This window comes from Akebia trifoliata, chromosome 2 (genome assembly GCF_017979445.1).
Source record: "Akebia trifoliata isolate Shusen 1 chromosome 2, ASM1797944v1, whole genome shotgun sequence".
Classification (NCBI taxonomy): domain Eukaryota; kingdom Viridiplantae; phylum Streptophyta; class Magnoliopsida; order Ranunculales; family Lardizabalaceae; genus Akebia; species Akebia trifoliata.
The window spans coordinates 13,446,370-13,463,095 of record NC_141376.1 but is presented as its reverse complement, the minus strand read 5'-3'; the positions used below and the strand labels follow the sequence as shown (position 1 = coordinate 13,463,095).

Here is a 16,726-nt window from a genome sequence, read left to right as displayed (position 1 = left end):
GATGGCTACTAATAATTTGTTTTCTCTCGAAGTTAAAAAAAAAATTATATAACCATCTCAGATTCACTAATCAAGTTGATAAAGAATGTCTACTGGTCACTAAAAGAAGTAAGGTAATCCCACGCTCATATGTTATCTGATTTGGTTGAATTTGGGACCCAATACTTCTTTGTTGATTCTATGAGGTCATAAGATATGCGGTTAATCTTACTTTTACATGAATGTGATTTGGAAGTCTAGTTTTCAAGACCTTGGCCAGTTTGGAGACCTTACCAACCAAGCATGGTGAACCTAGCCACTCTAGTACCCCTTGCAAGAAGTGATCATTGTTCATGCACGCAAGGAGAATACGTGTCATGACGAGAAGAATCATTCTGGTATGTACAAAGATTTTGCCACCTTATTCTTTACTCAATCAATTTCCCCAACAACAAGAAGTGGCGTTCGATACACTAATGATAGCTAGATATTAAGAGCCTGTTTGGATACACAAAAAAACAACTTTTTGACTATTAAAAGTTTACTCTACATTTTTTTTATTACTATATTTCAAAATTTTGTAGTTTTGTAATTGTAAATAGAATTTTTTATTTTATTTTATATTGAATGTATTAATTATTCGAATTTTTTTTCAACATTAGGCAAATAAATTACTTGTAATATATTATAAATATTGGAAATATGATTAGATTTCTTTTTTCTAAATAATAATAAAATGTTTGTATTCTTCTAATCATGCACTAGAGTATATATAGATATAAAAGAAATAAAAGACATCAGACCTGAAACTAATCTCCACCAAATTGGAAAACATGTCCTGATAGTTATTTATATTAAAGAAATATTTTGAAACAATATTTCTAAGAAATTACAAGGGATCTACAGGTTGCAAAGAAGGGTTCATGGTACCTATAGGAATAACATTCAGTCCTAAATATCATTCCAATGGCATGCCACACATTAAAGTCAGAGGTCCTTCTCTAGATAATTGTCTTTTGCACTTTCCTTGTACTTGCTTTATTGAAAGTTACAAAAGTAATTCACCAGATTCTTTTATGCATTTTTTTGGGTCAACCCATGGCACAACATTACAGTCAAAATTTGGGAGATAAAACATGTAGGGTATATATGAAAAGCGGGTACTTTATTTTTTTGGAATAAAAGTTTCTAGATCCAACACCATTTTACAAGTTATATTGGTTAATAATATGGGAGCGGTTCAGCAGCCCCATTGTGGTGCCCCATATGGTGCCATGCATTTTTCAAAACATGGGTTACAGGCTTTGGAATGAGCTGATTTTTTGTGAGGATGATCTCTATGATGAGGAGATTATCCTCACCAAAAATCAGCTCATTCCAAAACTTCTAACCCGTCAAAAGTGAATTACAAAAATTGGACGGTCCACGATTCTTAAACTTGTAAACTAGGGTTAGAAGTTTCAAAATGAGCTGATTTTTTGTAAGGATGATCTCTTCACCGTAGAGATCATCCTCACAAAAAATCAGCCTATTCCAAAACTTGTAACCTCATCAAAAGTGATTTACAAAAAATGCATGGCACCATATGGGGCACCATAAGGGGCTGTTGAACCGCTCCCTAATAATATAAACTAAATATTTTAACTATTGCATGATCTCTGAATATTTTTTGTAAGGATGATCTCTTCACCGTAGAGATCATCCTCACAAAAAATCAGCCTATTCCAAAACTTGTAACCTCATCAAAAGTGATTTACAAAAAATGCATGGCACCATATGGGGCACCGTAAGGGGCTGTTGAACCGCTCCCTAATAATATAAACTAAATATTTTAATTATTGCATGATCTCTGAAGTCGCAAATATTTGTACCATCAAATATTATACATATTCAGTTCTTGCCCAACTAATGGGCCAGATTAAGAAAGACTGCATAGGACTGTGGTGTACAATGAACCTGTTTTAGAGGATATTCTCTCTTCTCATTCACCTAAATTTTCAGTTGAAAAAACTGATCTGGACTAAATCGCAATCTAGAAAATTTTCTTCAAAGCGAGTCTTCCGTATGCTTTGATTCGGCTCTTAACCTTCCCTTCATTGAAAAAAAATGCTTTGGAGATATGTTAGCTTTACCAAGTAAGACTTGTAAACTAACAAGGGACACTCCCTTTGAAAAAATATTTCACATAATTCAATCCCATTTGCTTGCTTAGCAACCAAGAAAAAAGAAGGGAACATAGAGAAAAGATGTTGCTTGGCATCTCTATGCCACCAACAAGAATTGAAGAGAAGGATTATTATATATTCAATTTGCCATTGCATGTACTCTCCCAACCAATTGAATACCTCTTTGAGCAATTGTACTGGCTAAATGGTTCAAGTTCTACTCCAATCTCATCAATTATAACAATTTCTAACATGTGACATTCAACAGTTTCAATCATAACCTTCACATAGATTAAAAAGGCCCAAATAACAATAAAGAAGAATATCATAGAAATATAAATGGTTGAAGCCTCTCCCCATGGTGCCGATTTTTAAATACAAAACTCACACTATGTTGCATATCTACATTTGAAACTTGCATTCTCCTTGCATAATTTGAAATATCTAAAATGACATCGCATTTCTTGTGTTCATTTGTTAAATTATAATCATCTCTTCACTACAAAATTATTAGTTTTTAGCGACACTATCATTGTGGTGGCCAAAAAATTCCTGTCGCTATAGAACTTGTCTTATACTTACCACCGCTGCTCCCCATCTACCAAATCACTTCTCCATACAACTATTCACGAAATTCTTCGCGCGAATTTACCAAATCAAAACATCTCTCTCTCTCTGCTCTCTCTGTATCTTCTCTTCTCCTTTGCTAATGGCGGAAATTTGATAGAAGAGGTATCATCTCTCTCTCTCTCTCTCTCTCTCTCTCTCTCTCTGTATCTTCTCATTCGACTTAATCAAATGGTTTAAACAAAATGGCCGAAATTATCTCACTCTCTCTGCTCTCTGTATCTTCTCCTCTCCTTTCCAACTACGATTCTAGGGTTTTCGGAATTAATGGCGGAAATCTGCTCTTTCTAACAGGTATCTTCTTCTTCGTCTCTTTCTTTATGCATCTTCTCTTTCGATTTAATCAAATGGTTAAGACTTCAGATTGATTTGAGATCAAATGACGATTTCCACTTTGGTTTGATTGGAGATCAAATCGATCTCAATTATTCCATTTTATAGATTGATTTAAAGATCAAAATGCTTAAATCAGTTTTAGATTTGAGATCAAGTTCAGAGTTGTTTACTTTCTTGTAGTTATTCCACTTTGGTGAGTTTATGAAACATTTCTTTCACTGTTGAATCCTTTTAAGTTCAGTTTCACATTATTTATGAAACATTTCTTCATATAGAATGGTTGTTGGTTGCTATAGTTTATCTTCAACCCCAAAAGCTAGATCGTCGTGTCAAGGTCTAGACCATTAGATGGTTCTCACGTGTCATGTGTTGTTTAATTTGATTTACTAAGTAATTGTGTTTAATTGACAGGTTGTATAAAAATAGGTATTTAATTACAAATAATTTTAAAATAAAAGAAATTAAAAAATAAATAAATCTTATTAGCGGTGGCCATTACCGCCACTATAAGCATTCAAAATTGTATTTATAGCTATGGTAAAAAACTAATTAGCGGCGGTTTTTAACCATCACCATAGATCTCACTCATATTTATAGCGACAGTAATACACTATTAGCGGCGGTTTCTGACTGTCACTAAAGGACTCATTTATATCTATAGCGACGGTAATACAATAAAGCTTCATATGGCCTTCAGCGACACCACTATACTATTACTAATAACGGCGGTTTTTTGGTATTTGCGACGGTTTTTGACCCCCGCTAAAAACCTAAAATTTTGTAGTGCTTTGCAAAGATTATAGAAGTTTGATTTAGAAAAGAAAATAAACAATACGAGGAAAAGATTTTAAAAAAATAAAAAACTTATCAAACCTTACCTTGCAACTAAAAGCTCTTATGATAATAGAGAAATTATCAAACCTTACCTTGAATCCTTCTTTTTTTCTTTGTTAGTCTGTTTTTCTCCTAAATTTTGGAGAACTCGATTACGTTGGCTTGGGATTTAGATAAATTATTGTTTTTTGTTTTTTATTTTTTATTTTTATTATTATAAAAAAAAAAAAAGGCCACTATTGGCATCCCAACTTTTACTTATTACACCCTAGTCAAAGATAAAGAAAATAAAAGTGAACGGTTGAGAATTGTTGATAGAAACTCTTTCTTTTTTACAATTATTACCTCAATATTACAAAGCATTATAACACATTCAAACAACTTCAACAGTTGTTTACAATTAGGATTAAGGCTCATGTAAAATAATAAATCTAGCAAAATAGAACTCCAAACAGAGAGAGAGAGAGAGAGAGATTCTATTGGCACCCCAACTTTTACTTATTCTCAACTATTGATTTAATTTTTTTTTAATTGAAGTGTTACAAGTAAAAGTAGGGTGCCAATAACAGCTCTATCTTCTTCTTCTTTTTCTAGATTTCTATTTCAAGGTTTTCTGATTTTATTATTAGATGAACCTAATCGTAACGGTAACCAACAGCTAAGATTGTTTGAACGAAGAATGTGTTTTAATCTTTAATTGGATAGTGATAAATTATTTAAGAAATTGAGGTGTAATAAGTAAAAATCAGGGGGCCAATAGCAGCCCTAAAAAAATTCTTCATTCTTTAGTTTTGGTATCTTGAGTTCAAGTCCCCTCCTTGGCCAACCACATGGTTTTATGGTGACTATTTGTGCGAGATATGGTGCTCTAAGAGGCCAGTTGCCTCACCCCTACTAGTTGGGCCTACGATTCTGGACACCACCGTTATGAAAAAAACAAAAAACAATCTTACGACTAATCGTCTTCTAGTCCATCTTAATTTACAAAAGAGTTGTGATAATCTGACTACCCCACGTGGCATACTCAATCGACTACCTGACATGACAAGTTCGGGAACCATAGATATGTGCTCCTTGGGATACACGGTTCCCTCGAGATACGCTTTTGCATGGGGATGTGCAGCTGTGTATCCCGAGGAGTGCAGATCTACAGTTCCTGGACTTGTCAGTTCAGGGTAGTCATTGAGTTTGCCACGTGCAGTCAGATTATCACGATTCTTTACAAAAATGATATAGATGGCTTAAAGGAGTCAACTCTGTATCGCTTGTACCATGGGTTATTTTCTTGGTGGTTGCATTTGTTTTCCTTTGGGATTTGCGGATATCTATTTGCTGCATTTCTCCCATTACTTGCCCTTAACTCTTTTTGGTACATTTCAGCAGTTCCGAGAGTTGAAATGGGTGACATTAACATATATTTTTGGTTTTGGATAATCTCAAAATTCAAAAGTATTCATGGGATTAGATATTATTGTGTTGATTGCAACTCAATTGAGATTGCTTTTTTAAAATTTAAGGAAGTAGTGCCTTTAGCACTGGAGCCATTGCCGGGATAGCGGTTGGTAGTGTTGCTTTATTGATTGCTGCCTCTGCAACTGGGTTTACATTGTGGCGTCGATGGAAACAACAAGGGCATCTCTTTGATATAGCAGGTTAGTCTTTTGACCAAATGGTGTTATAAATTAAATGTATGGTAGAATAGATGCATTATGACTTTTTTATATCTCCTTGCAGCCAAAGGGGATCCTGAAGTTCAGCTAAACCAAGTTGAAAGGTTTTCTCTACGAGAACTACAATACGCAACTAATAGTTTTAGCAACAAAAACATTCTGTGTAAAGGTGGATTTGGTGAGGTATACAAGGGCTGTTTAGCCGATGGTTCATTAGTTGCAGTGAAACGACTAAAAAAAGAGCGTAAACCGGGTGTGGATCAGCAGTTTCAAACAGAAGTAGAGATGATCAGCATGGCTGTGCATCCGAACCTACTTTGTTTACGTGGTTTTTGCATGACCCCAACGGAACGGTTGCTTGTATACCCTTATATGGCTAATGGAAGTGTTGCATCACGTTTGAGAGGTATTGTACTACTCATTAGCATTTTTATGTCCTTTTCATTGACAGAGTAATCTAATTGTGTTACATTGATTCCTTTTTGTAGAATGTCAACCATTGGAACCCCCACTTGATTGGCCAACTTGGAGGCGTATTGCGTTGGGAACTGCTAGAGGGCTTTCTTATATGCATGATCATTGTAATTCGAAGATTATTCATCATAATGTAAAAGTTGCAAATATTTTGTTGGATGAGGAGTATGAGGCAGTTGTTAGGGATTTTGGGTTGGCTAAGCTTATGGACTATAAGGATGACCATGAGACCAATGATGTGCGAGGCACGATCGGACATATAGCTCCTGAGTACCTCTCCTCTAGAAAGTCTTCCGAAAATACTGATATTTTTGGCTATGGGATCATGCTTCTAGAGCTTATAACTGGACACAGAGCAATCGATCTTGCTCGGCTTGCCAATGCCGACGATGTTATGTCGCTCAACTGGGTATGGATGTACTGCATTCTTCAATTTTTGGTTTACATATTCTTCACTCATGAGTTCTATCATTTAAGATACTATATCTAATATCTGTGTCATAATTCTTTCCTTTATCTTTGTTATTCATTGTTTTACTATTTTCTTTATTTCCTGTTTATCTTTTCTATTCTAACAACACAGAAATAACATGATTAAGTCGGTCTGAGGTATGATGGCACAATTGCATCATGAACAAGAAGTGTAGATTGTGTCTCCAAAAAAAGAAAACAAGAGTGAAAAACCCACTTGACCCGTCTGTACTATTTGATAGATAGAATGACATCTGAAAGAAAATAAGTTAGAAATGCTGATTGATCCAGATCTTAAAAACAACTATGTTGAAGCTGAAGTGGAGCAGTTGATCCAGGTTGCACTGCTCTGCACACAAAGCTCCCCAACGGATCGGCCCAAGATGTCAGAAGTGTTGAGAATGTTTGAAGGTGATGGGTTGGCGGAGAAATGGGAGGAGTGGGAGAAGCTAGAAGTTGTTTGCCAAAAGGTCGACCTCGAACCCCAATGGAACTCGGAATGGGTTGTGGACTCCACCGGAAACCTCCACGCTAATGAATTGTCCGGCCCAAGATGACATTGCCATGATAAATAAAGTTTACCCCTTAATCTTCATATTTATGTATTTGTTTCTTTGATTGCCCACCTTACTAGTATAAGAAGCTTTGTGCGGCACGTTGAAACACAGCTAAGAAAAAGCTCCAACATATGTAATCTCCTACAATGGTCTATAAGGATTTATGAGATGGCTAATAGTAAATTGCATTCTCTCAAATTTTAGAGTAATTTAGGGATTCCTCAAGTTTTGATGAATATTTGAGATACCCCTATAGGTTTTGTGGACACGGGAATTTCATTATTTCGAAATATCCTTCCACTTTGAGGTGTTTTGGAGTCGCCACCATTCAAATTTGAAATGGGTGTGAATGGTCACCTGGATTGCATTTTTTCAAAAAATTATATTTTTTTGTGGCATTTAATGACTCTCGTACGGATAAGATGCATGGTCCCACCTTTGATTCTAGGTAAGAGGGTCCATTTTATGGAGTATGGAAGGTGTTAGGTACCATACTCCATCCATCGTTGGTGGTAACCTCGGATTCGGTCAAATTTTAAAAATAAAAATAAAATGATAGAAATCGAAAAATCTGATATGTGCCTTCAAGTATGAGGTCTTTTCAGTGTTGGTTCAAACCATTGAGGGCACCCTTATTGAAAAATGGATCCTTTGGTGATTCAAACCATTGTGGTGTGCGCAAAAGTATAGAGAAGGGGATGAGTAGAATAAGGAAGTTAGAGGGGGTGTTCTTTGTTCAAACCCACCTTGATCTAATCTTGATCTTCAAAGATGTGCTTCTTTTTCTTTTCTTGATTTGCTTGAGAGAAAGTTGAGAGTTACGAGTTGAGAGTAGTGAGGTGAGTTGAGAGTGGAGAGAGTTATATTTTTATAGGGTATTTTCTTAATTTTTCATTAGGGATTGAGTGTTGAGAATGAGGGGGTTTTTATAGAATTTGAAAGTTATTTTTAGGGATAATATGGGGTAAAATGATGGGAAAGGATATAGTGGTGTAGGGTTTAAGAGAGGGGTGTGTGTAAATTGATGGGGATTGAAGGGTATTTGTGTAAGAAGGTTAAATGGGTGAATTTTGACCCAAATGATTTGGATCCTACCCAACCCATTTGGGTGGAGTGTTTGGTGAGGTGAGATGATGGGTGTTTAAGATGATGGTTGTGATTGAGTGGTGTTTAGTTTAAAAGAATGGAGGATTTAAGAGGGTGATTGATGATATTTTGGGAGGATGAGGGAGATGATGCTATGTGTCAAAGTGGGTGAAAATGAAGGATTGAGATGAGTTGATGGGAAAGGATGAGTGTTTGATTTGAGAGGAGGGGTGTAGGTTTAGATTGTAAATGTGGGTTTTGTAGGGAATAATGATGATAGATTAGGGGAAGGTGATGGTTGGTTAATAGGGAGTGATGATAGTAAGTTAGGGGGAGATGTAGGTTGTAAGTATTTGATTTGAGAGAATTGATAAGATAGGTTAGGGGAGAGGTGTAGGTTGGAGGTGTGGGTAGATGATATTTAGAGAGAAGTAATGGGATAGTTAATATTTTAGAGAAATGTGATGGGAGTTGGTGGTTTGATGAGGGTGGTGAGATGGGGTGATGACATGTGTCATACCTTGATAATGTTGGGTGATTGGTTGTGATGTTAGGCTTAGGTAGAGAATTGGGCTTGGGTAATGTGTTGGGTTGAATAGGAATAGATTTGGGTTGAGTTGAATGGGCTTGGGTAATGGGTAAAATAAGAATAGGTTTGGGGATTGAATTGAGTGGGCTTGGGTTTTTGGCTCGTGGGCCACATGAGAAGCCTTGGGCCGTTTATTGAAAAATGAATGACAAAATTCATTTGTAAGTTTGGGCTTCAGAGTCCATTCTAATTTTTTTTTCAATTTTTGGTGCAGTTTGCGTCGAGGGCCCAGTCAAATTTGGGTGTCTACAGGTTTTCAAACTAATTCCACCGATTCTGACTGTTCTCAATCATTGTGTGCCTTACAAATTTAGGGGAGGCCAAACCCGTTCAAACATCTAACAAACCTTTTGATAAATCTTGATGTTTCTAATGAAAATAAGGTGTTGAGAAAGTATACAAGCTGGTGGGAAAAAGTTGTGCAAAATGAAGTTCTTCACATAGGTCGGTCGACCGAACCCGAGAAATGACCAATTGTGATTTACATAGGGTCGGACGACTGACGTATGTTCAGCCGATTAAACCCGAGAGATGCTCATTTTTCATTTCTTTATGGGGCGGTAGGTCGGTCAATCGAGGTAGGTCGATCAAGCTTTCTTGGGTCAATCGAACCCAAGAGTTGCACAAATTGCACTACTTCAAGGGCCAATAGCTGGGTCGACCGAGTGTAAACGTTTTGTTATCTTCTTCTTCGATTTGTTGTCCAAAATCACTCAAACTTTTTGATAGGTTTTTAAACCATTATCAATACTAATAACTCCTTGATAAATAAATTATCTATCATTCAAAACATGTTTTAAGAATTCAATCCATCTAATCATGCATGTATTTGAAGAAATTTAACCCTAGATTGAAATTATAATTTCATTATTCGATCTAAAATATTTTTCTACAAAATAATTGTAACTAAAGGGTAGAAGGGAAAGTTCCTACATATTTAACGTCTTCTACGACGTAATAACTCCAAGATAAACTCCCAATGGTCATCTTTGTTCAATTTTAGTTTTTCTTGTCTGATGAAATCGCGATCTTTCTTAGATTCACGTGAATCCCTTGACGAGACAAAACTTTTCTTACTCTTCATCGAGTCTAGGATCGCTGTCTACGACTCGAGATCTAGGTTTGAAGTTCTTGGGAGGCTAAGGTTAAGATTTTGTTTTTAGAGAAGAGAATAAAAATATGTAAATTTCTTATAAGTGTGGTATTTATAATCTATTTTGAGTAATGTTTTGATACAGACTTAATAGTGTCCTTATTTTTTTTTCAAAATCAACTCTTATCAATTTTTTTGTTACAAGGCTAATCTTAGTTAAAAGAAATCCTCAATATATGCATAATGTGACGATCAATTACCTCGAGATATGTGTTGAAAATTTAAGAGGTTACAGCCCCTGCCATAGGCACGTGCGGACTCTAATCTGTATAATTAAACACAATTGTAGGACCTATCACTTGCTATAGTTATGGGGGACATATGTTCCACCCTTTTGTATAGCCCCCACTTTATTACCTTCCATCATCACCCCTTCAACTTTATCATGTTTCCTCTCTTCGCCCCTCTCTCCTTTTTTTTCCTCCAACATTTATATGGGATCCACATTAACTACTTTATTGCCTTTCCTCTTTACCCCACAACTTTATTGTTTTTCCTCTCCTCCTCTCTATTTTTTCAATAATATCACTCCAATTTTACTACTTTTCTTATTTCTATATGACAAATTGGTCTCAATGCCCTTTTTCTAGAGTTTCATTTCATTATATAGAAAATATTTATATAATGAATGACAAATTTCCAGCGCCTAAATGCTATACAAGGTAAGTATTTCCAACTTATTTTCAACCTAATTCTCTATTATGTACAATCTAGATATCAAGGAAAACATCCCAAAAATAGTACAAATCAAATCCCTAAATCATCTTCGTAACATCCCCCCTCAAATTGATGCTGGTAGATCAAGAAGCATCAATTTATCAACCAAGAACTGATGCCGATGCTGAAAAAGAGGTATAGTGAAGATGTCTGCAGTTTGATGTTCAATGGAAATGTGAGGAAGAGTAATCACATGTCTGTCAAAGGATTCACGTATGGAATGACAATCGACTTCGATATGTTTTGTACGCTCATGGAAGACAGGATTAGCGGCAATCTGAATAGCACTGGTATTATCAGCATGAAAAGGAGTGGAATAAAGCTGAGGAAAACCAAGTTCACCCAATAACCTACGAAGCCATGTGATATCAGAGTAGGCGAAAGACATAGCACAATATTCAAACGCAGTGGAGGACTTGGAAACTTTGTCTTGCTTCTTACTCTTCCAAGAAATGAGTGTATTGCCTAAAAACATGCACCAATCTGTAACAGAGCGACGGGTATTCGCACATCCGGCCTAGTCAATGTCACTATGCCCCACCAACTATAAGAAATTTTCCTTAGGGAAGAACAACCTGCGTGTAGAGGTGCTCTTTAGATATCGGATAATGCGGCGGACAGCGGCTAGGTGAAGGTGTCGAGGAGCTTGCATAAATTGACTGACCTGCTGCACAACAAACGAAATGCCAGGACGAGTAATCGTCAAGTAGTTCAAACTCCTAACAAGTTGTCGATACAAGGATGGATCTGATAGAAGCTCACCTTCTTCTTGACGAAGCTTAAGATTTGCCTCCAAGGGAGTAAGAACATAATTACCCAATTGGAGGCCAACTAATAAAATTACTTCTTCTGTGTACTTATGCTGATGTAACAATGTACCGGTGGGAGTAATCTGAACCTCAAGACCAAAAAAGTACTACAAGGGACCAAGATCTTTCATGTGAAAAGAGGCCTTGAGATGTTGTTGTAATTGATTAATTAACTCAGTATTAGAGCCAGTAATCACAATGTCGTCAACATATACTAGAAGCAATACAATTCCTGCAGAAGTCTTGCGAAGAAACAGGGAGGAATCAAACTGACTCTAAGTAAAGTGAAAGGCAAGCAGAGTAGAGCGAAATTTATCAAACCATGCATGCGGAGCCTATTTCAGCCCATACAAGGATCGGCGTAGCCGACAAACCTCTAAGGAAGGTGTAGTAAACATGCCAAGAGGTGGAGACATATAGATTTCTTCCTTCAATTCCCTATGTAGAAAAGCATTATTCACGTCCATCTGCCAGAGAGACCACCGCTACGACGCAGCAAGTGCTAAGATAGTCCGTATAGTAGTCATTTTGTCAACATGTGCAAATGTCTCTTTATAATCAATACCATACTCTTGTCGGTTCCCAAGGGCCATGAGACGGGCCTTATATCGGTCTAGTAAGCCATCAGACCGAAACTTGACTAAGTATACCCATTTACAACTAATAGGTTTTATACTAGATGGACAAGTCACAAGATCCCAAGTGTGATTGTCTTGAAGAGCATGGATTTCTTCTTGCATGGCCTACTGCCAGCATGCTTGGGTAGCTGCTTGAGTATAAGAACGAGGAACAGAAACAGTGCCGAGAGTGGCAGTAAGTGAGGTATGAGAAAAACCATACCTATTTGGTGGATGTGTAACCCAGGTGGAGTGCCTAGGTATAGGAAGCATAGAATCAGATGAAAGATCAGTGTCTGGAAGAGGCGTTGAAGGAGGACGTCTATGATACAACACACCTGGTTTAAATCACTCAATAGAAGAAGACACATCATCAAAAGCGGGTAGAAGAGTAATTGGAGGATTAGAAATAACCTGAAACTGAAATAAATATTGATTTTCAAAGAAAATCACATTTCGGGAGATCCGAAATTTTTTCGCATGAGCATCATAACAAACAAATCCTTTATGAGTAGGGCTATATCTTATAAAAGCACACGTGACAAATTGGGCAACAAGCTTGTGACGATCAACAGGTAGTAGATGAACAAAAGAAGCACACCCAAAAGTATGAAAGGAGGATATATGCCAAATAATCGAAAATAGGGAGAATCATAATTTAAAGTGGCAATAGGCAAACGATTGATCAAATAAACAACAATAGATAAAGCTTCTACCCAGAACTTATAAGGTACAGACGAATCAACAAGCAAAGTACGAACGACATCTAAGAGATGACGATTCTTACGCTCAACGACTCCATTTTGTTGAGGAGTATAAGGTCAAGAACGCTAGGAAATGATCCCTTTTTGCTGAAGATAAGTCTGAAAGGAATGAGACATGTATTCCCCCACTGAGTCGGAGCGTAAGGTTTTGATACAAGTATTGAACTGTGTCTCGACAAACACAACAAAATTTTGAAAAACAGAGAATACTTTAGCTTTAGAACGAAGAAAATATATCCAAGTAAATTGACTATAATCATTGATAAACGTCACAAAATAACTATACTGACCATGAGAAATAATAGGACTGACACCCTAAACATCAGTATGCACAATCTCAAAGCAAGTAGAAGCACGTCTACCATGCTCAAGAAAAGATAATGTTTTACTTTTACCAAGACGACAAGTAGCATAATCAAAAGGTACAGGAGAAGAAAATGAATCTTTATTGCCCAAAAACCATGTTTCAAAAAATGAGTTAAGACAACAAAATTAAGATGACTCAATTTCTTATGCCATACTTCATTATTATTGGCAGTAGTCATACAAGAAAAAGAAACAACATTAGGAATAAAAAATTGTAAAGGAAATAGACGTCCCACTTTAGGCCCCTTCGCAATCACCGTCCTCGACACTTCATCCTGCACAAGACAAACCACCATGAGAAAAATGAACATCACACTTATTATCCACCAATTGTCTAACATAAATCAAAATGGTAGATAATCCAAGAGAGACAAAAACATTTTGAAATGAAGAACCCAAAGTACCAACAGCAGTACTAGGAAGTGTACTGCCATCAACAATTTGAATAGTTTGCGTGCCTCCATACTTACGAACACCATGGAGACCCGTTGTACTACCAGTCATATGATTAGAGGCACCCGAATCAACAATCCAAGAAGAAGTAACGGTAGGATCAGTACCTTGTAGGCCTAAAGTCGTAAAAGCAAACACAATCATTTGTTGGACAATGGCAGGTGTGAGAATAGATGACTCAGAGCTTACTGTGGGGGGCGCATAAGAAGACGAGGACTGAACAACAGCTTGAAAGGCTTGGGATTGGCTATTCTGAGGTCGCACGCAATAGTCTTTGATGAGATGGCCCTCTTTCTTGTAGTAGTTACAAACTTTCGTCGGGCAGTTGCGAGCAATGTGACCAAACTCCTTACAACTGAAACACTGCAACTTGTTCCTCCCTCTCCCTTGTGCTGCATAAGCTACATTCATAGCCTCAAAAAAGACCTTCTCAAAAGTCGTACCCATCTGAGTGGATAATCGTTGTTCCTCTCGCAATAATTCTCCCAAGCAAATATCCAAGGAAGGAATTGGATTATGGTTTAATAAACTGGCTCGAATAGGCTCAAATTTAGGTCAAAGCTTCATCAAAAATTGATCACGTTGACTCTCAACATGAACCGCTTGAAGAGCCGCGGTGGGAACCTTAGCATAAACAATAATAGAATACTCGCTCCAAATATTAATAAAATTAGAATAAAATTTCTCAATGGTCAGATTACCTTGAGTGTAATTGCTAATTTCCAACTCCAATTGAAATTTCCGAGTGTTGTGGTCTTGGTGATAAATACAATGCAGATAGTCCCACATAGTTTGAGCCGTAGTGAAACACCGAAGATTGGTGACAAGATGAGGCTCAATCGTTCCCAATAGCCAAGAGATCTCCTTAGCATCCGTGACCTCCCATTGGGCAAGTTCATTTTCATCAATGGGAACTCGAACAAAACTATCAATATGATTTGATAATTCTTTCCCTTTCAAAAACATTTTAAATTGAAATTGCCACGTAGGAAAATTCTTTCCAGTGAATCGAACAATAATATTGTCAAGAGACATGACGAAAATCACTTAAAAATAGCAATAAGTCCAACTAGAAAATTGTAGATAGTCATAGCAAAAAAAAAAAAAAAAACACCAGAAGAATCGGCAAGCCCAAACAGAGAAAGTCCACGAGAGATACCTACCCAAAATTGAGAGACACTATAGAAAGCCCACGAGCGAATCAACACGCCCAAATAGACACCGCAAGAAACCCACGAGGAAAACTTGCCCACTAGAAAATCCTGTCGTCAGCCACACCAGGAGGAGTCAAAGCTGCCAACCACCACAAAAATTGTCGATCACCACGTAGCTACCCACAGAAACAGCCGACCACCTCATAGCCACCCACAAATGCTGTCAACTAGCACAGAAAGTGTTGATGGGCACAGAGACAACACTCGCAACTCCCAAAGAACACGGACAACCACCAAGGTGATGAGCTCACCAGTCGGAACACCACAAGCTCAGAAACACGCCATCGTGCAAGAACATAGAAGAAGAGAAAAAAAAATTCTTATCGCCACAGCTCAGAAAACTCTCAAAGATTAAGACCACTGATAAACAATAATCAGAGTAGGGGCTCTGATACCATGACAAATTGGTCTCAATACCCTTTTTCTAGAGTTTCCTTTCATTATATGGGATTTACATAATGAATGCCAGATTTCCAACGCCAAAATGCTATACAAGGTAAGTATTTCCGACTTATTTTCAACCTAACTCTCTGCTATGTACAATCTAGATATCAAGGAAAACATCCCAAAAATAGTACAAATCAAATCCCTAAATCATCTCCATAAAACTATATATTTTTCAATAATACCACTTTAACTTTACTATTTTTCCTCTTTTACCCCTTTAACCCAATTTATTGTCTTTCATCATGGGTGGCAATGAAGTCGTGTCATGTTGAGGTAAGGGTATTATAAAGATTTATCCCAAAATCTGAATCATTTAATAATCATGTAAAAAACTTAAACCCAAACCCGACCCATTTATAAATAGGTAAACCTAATTAGACCCATGTAACTTGATTAGTAAAATTATAATATTTATTGGAAAAATATAAGTTCCATTTCCACCAAAGATAAAATATCATTACTAAAAATAAAGACACACAACCATAAACCAAATTTACCAACATAAATTAAGTATCACAAAACATAAACTAGTTTTGTCCTTTACAACCTTGTGGCATCAGATAATGTTTTTTGATGCCATAAGATGACATTGTTAGAAAATTTTCCTTATTAATTTAACAAAAAAAGTATTTTTTTTCAACATTATTATTATTATTGGCTAAGCAAAGTGTATTTTATTATCACATGAGGCATACTAGCCTTACTTAGTAAGATCTTAAATCTACTAAGGGTCGTTTTGCCCACATGGATCACCATATTAGGAGTAAAACACAATATGCCTCTAGATTTCAATGAGATATAAATAATTGAATAACTTAGTAAGAAAAGTGTTTTTTCATTCTAAAATTAAAAGCTTAATCATTAATTGTTTCCCAAACTAACACTCTCTATTTTTTATAGAATTGTTTTTTTCTTTTCAAAAAATATTTCATGAAAAAGTTCTAGGAAATCCTAGCAAAAAATGAGTAATTTAAAAAATTCTTAAATAACAATTTATATATTTAAAACAAAACATTTGTGACATAACTATTAAATGTGTCAAAACGAATAAGTGGGCTGATGCCCCTAACTCGGATCCGATCCATTTTATAATCGTGTTAGATGGATTGACATTATTATGACTTAAACCTAATTATGATAGACACAAACCCACTAATTTCGTGTCCATTTTTTAATCATGCTCGAGTGTAGTGTTAAAATTGTCATCCCTATCTTTACTTTCCTCACCTCTTTAATAATAACTCTCCAACTTAATTATTTTTTCTTTTTAACTCTTTTAATATTTTTATTTTTATTTTTTAGGGATGTCCTCCCAAGTTTATTATTATTTTCATCATACCTTTTTGGAACAGGATTCCCGTGCACGGTACGCGGGCCAAGTCTAGTCAAATTATAAAC

At 36.4% G+C, this 16,726-nt stretch overlaps 1 pseudogene; it reads left to right on the top strand.

The window, feature by feature from the left end:
- The first annotated feature begins 5,650 nt into the window (after positions 1-5,650).
- On the top strand, positions 5,651-7,245 carry LOC147409665 (LRR receptor kinase BAK1 pseudogene; annotated as a pseudogene).
- The last annotated feature ends 9,481 nt before the right edge of the window (positions 7,246-16,726 follow it).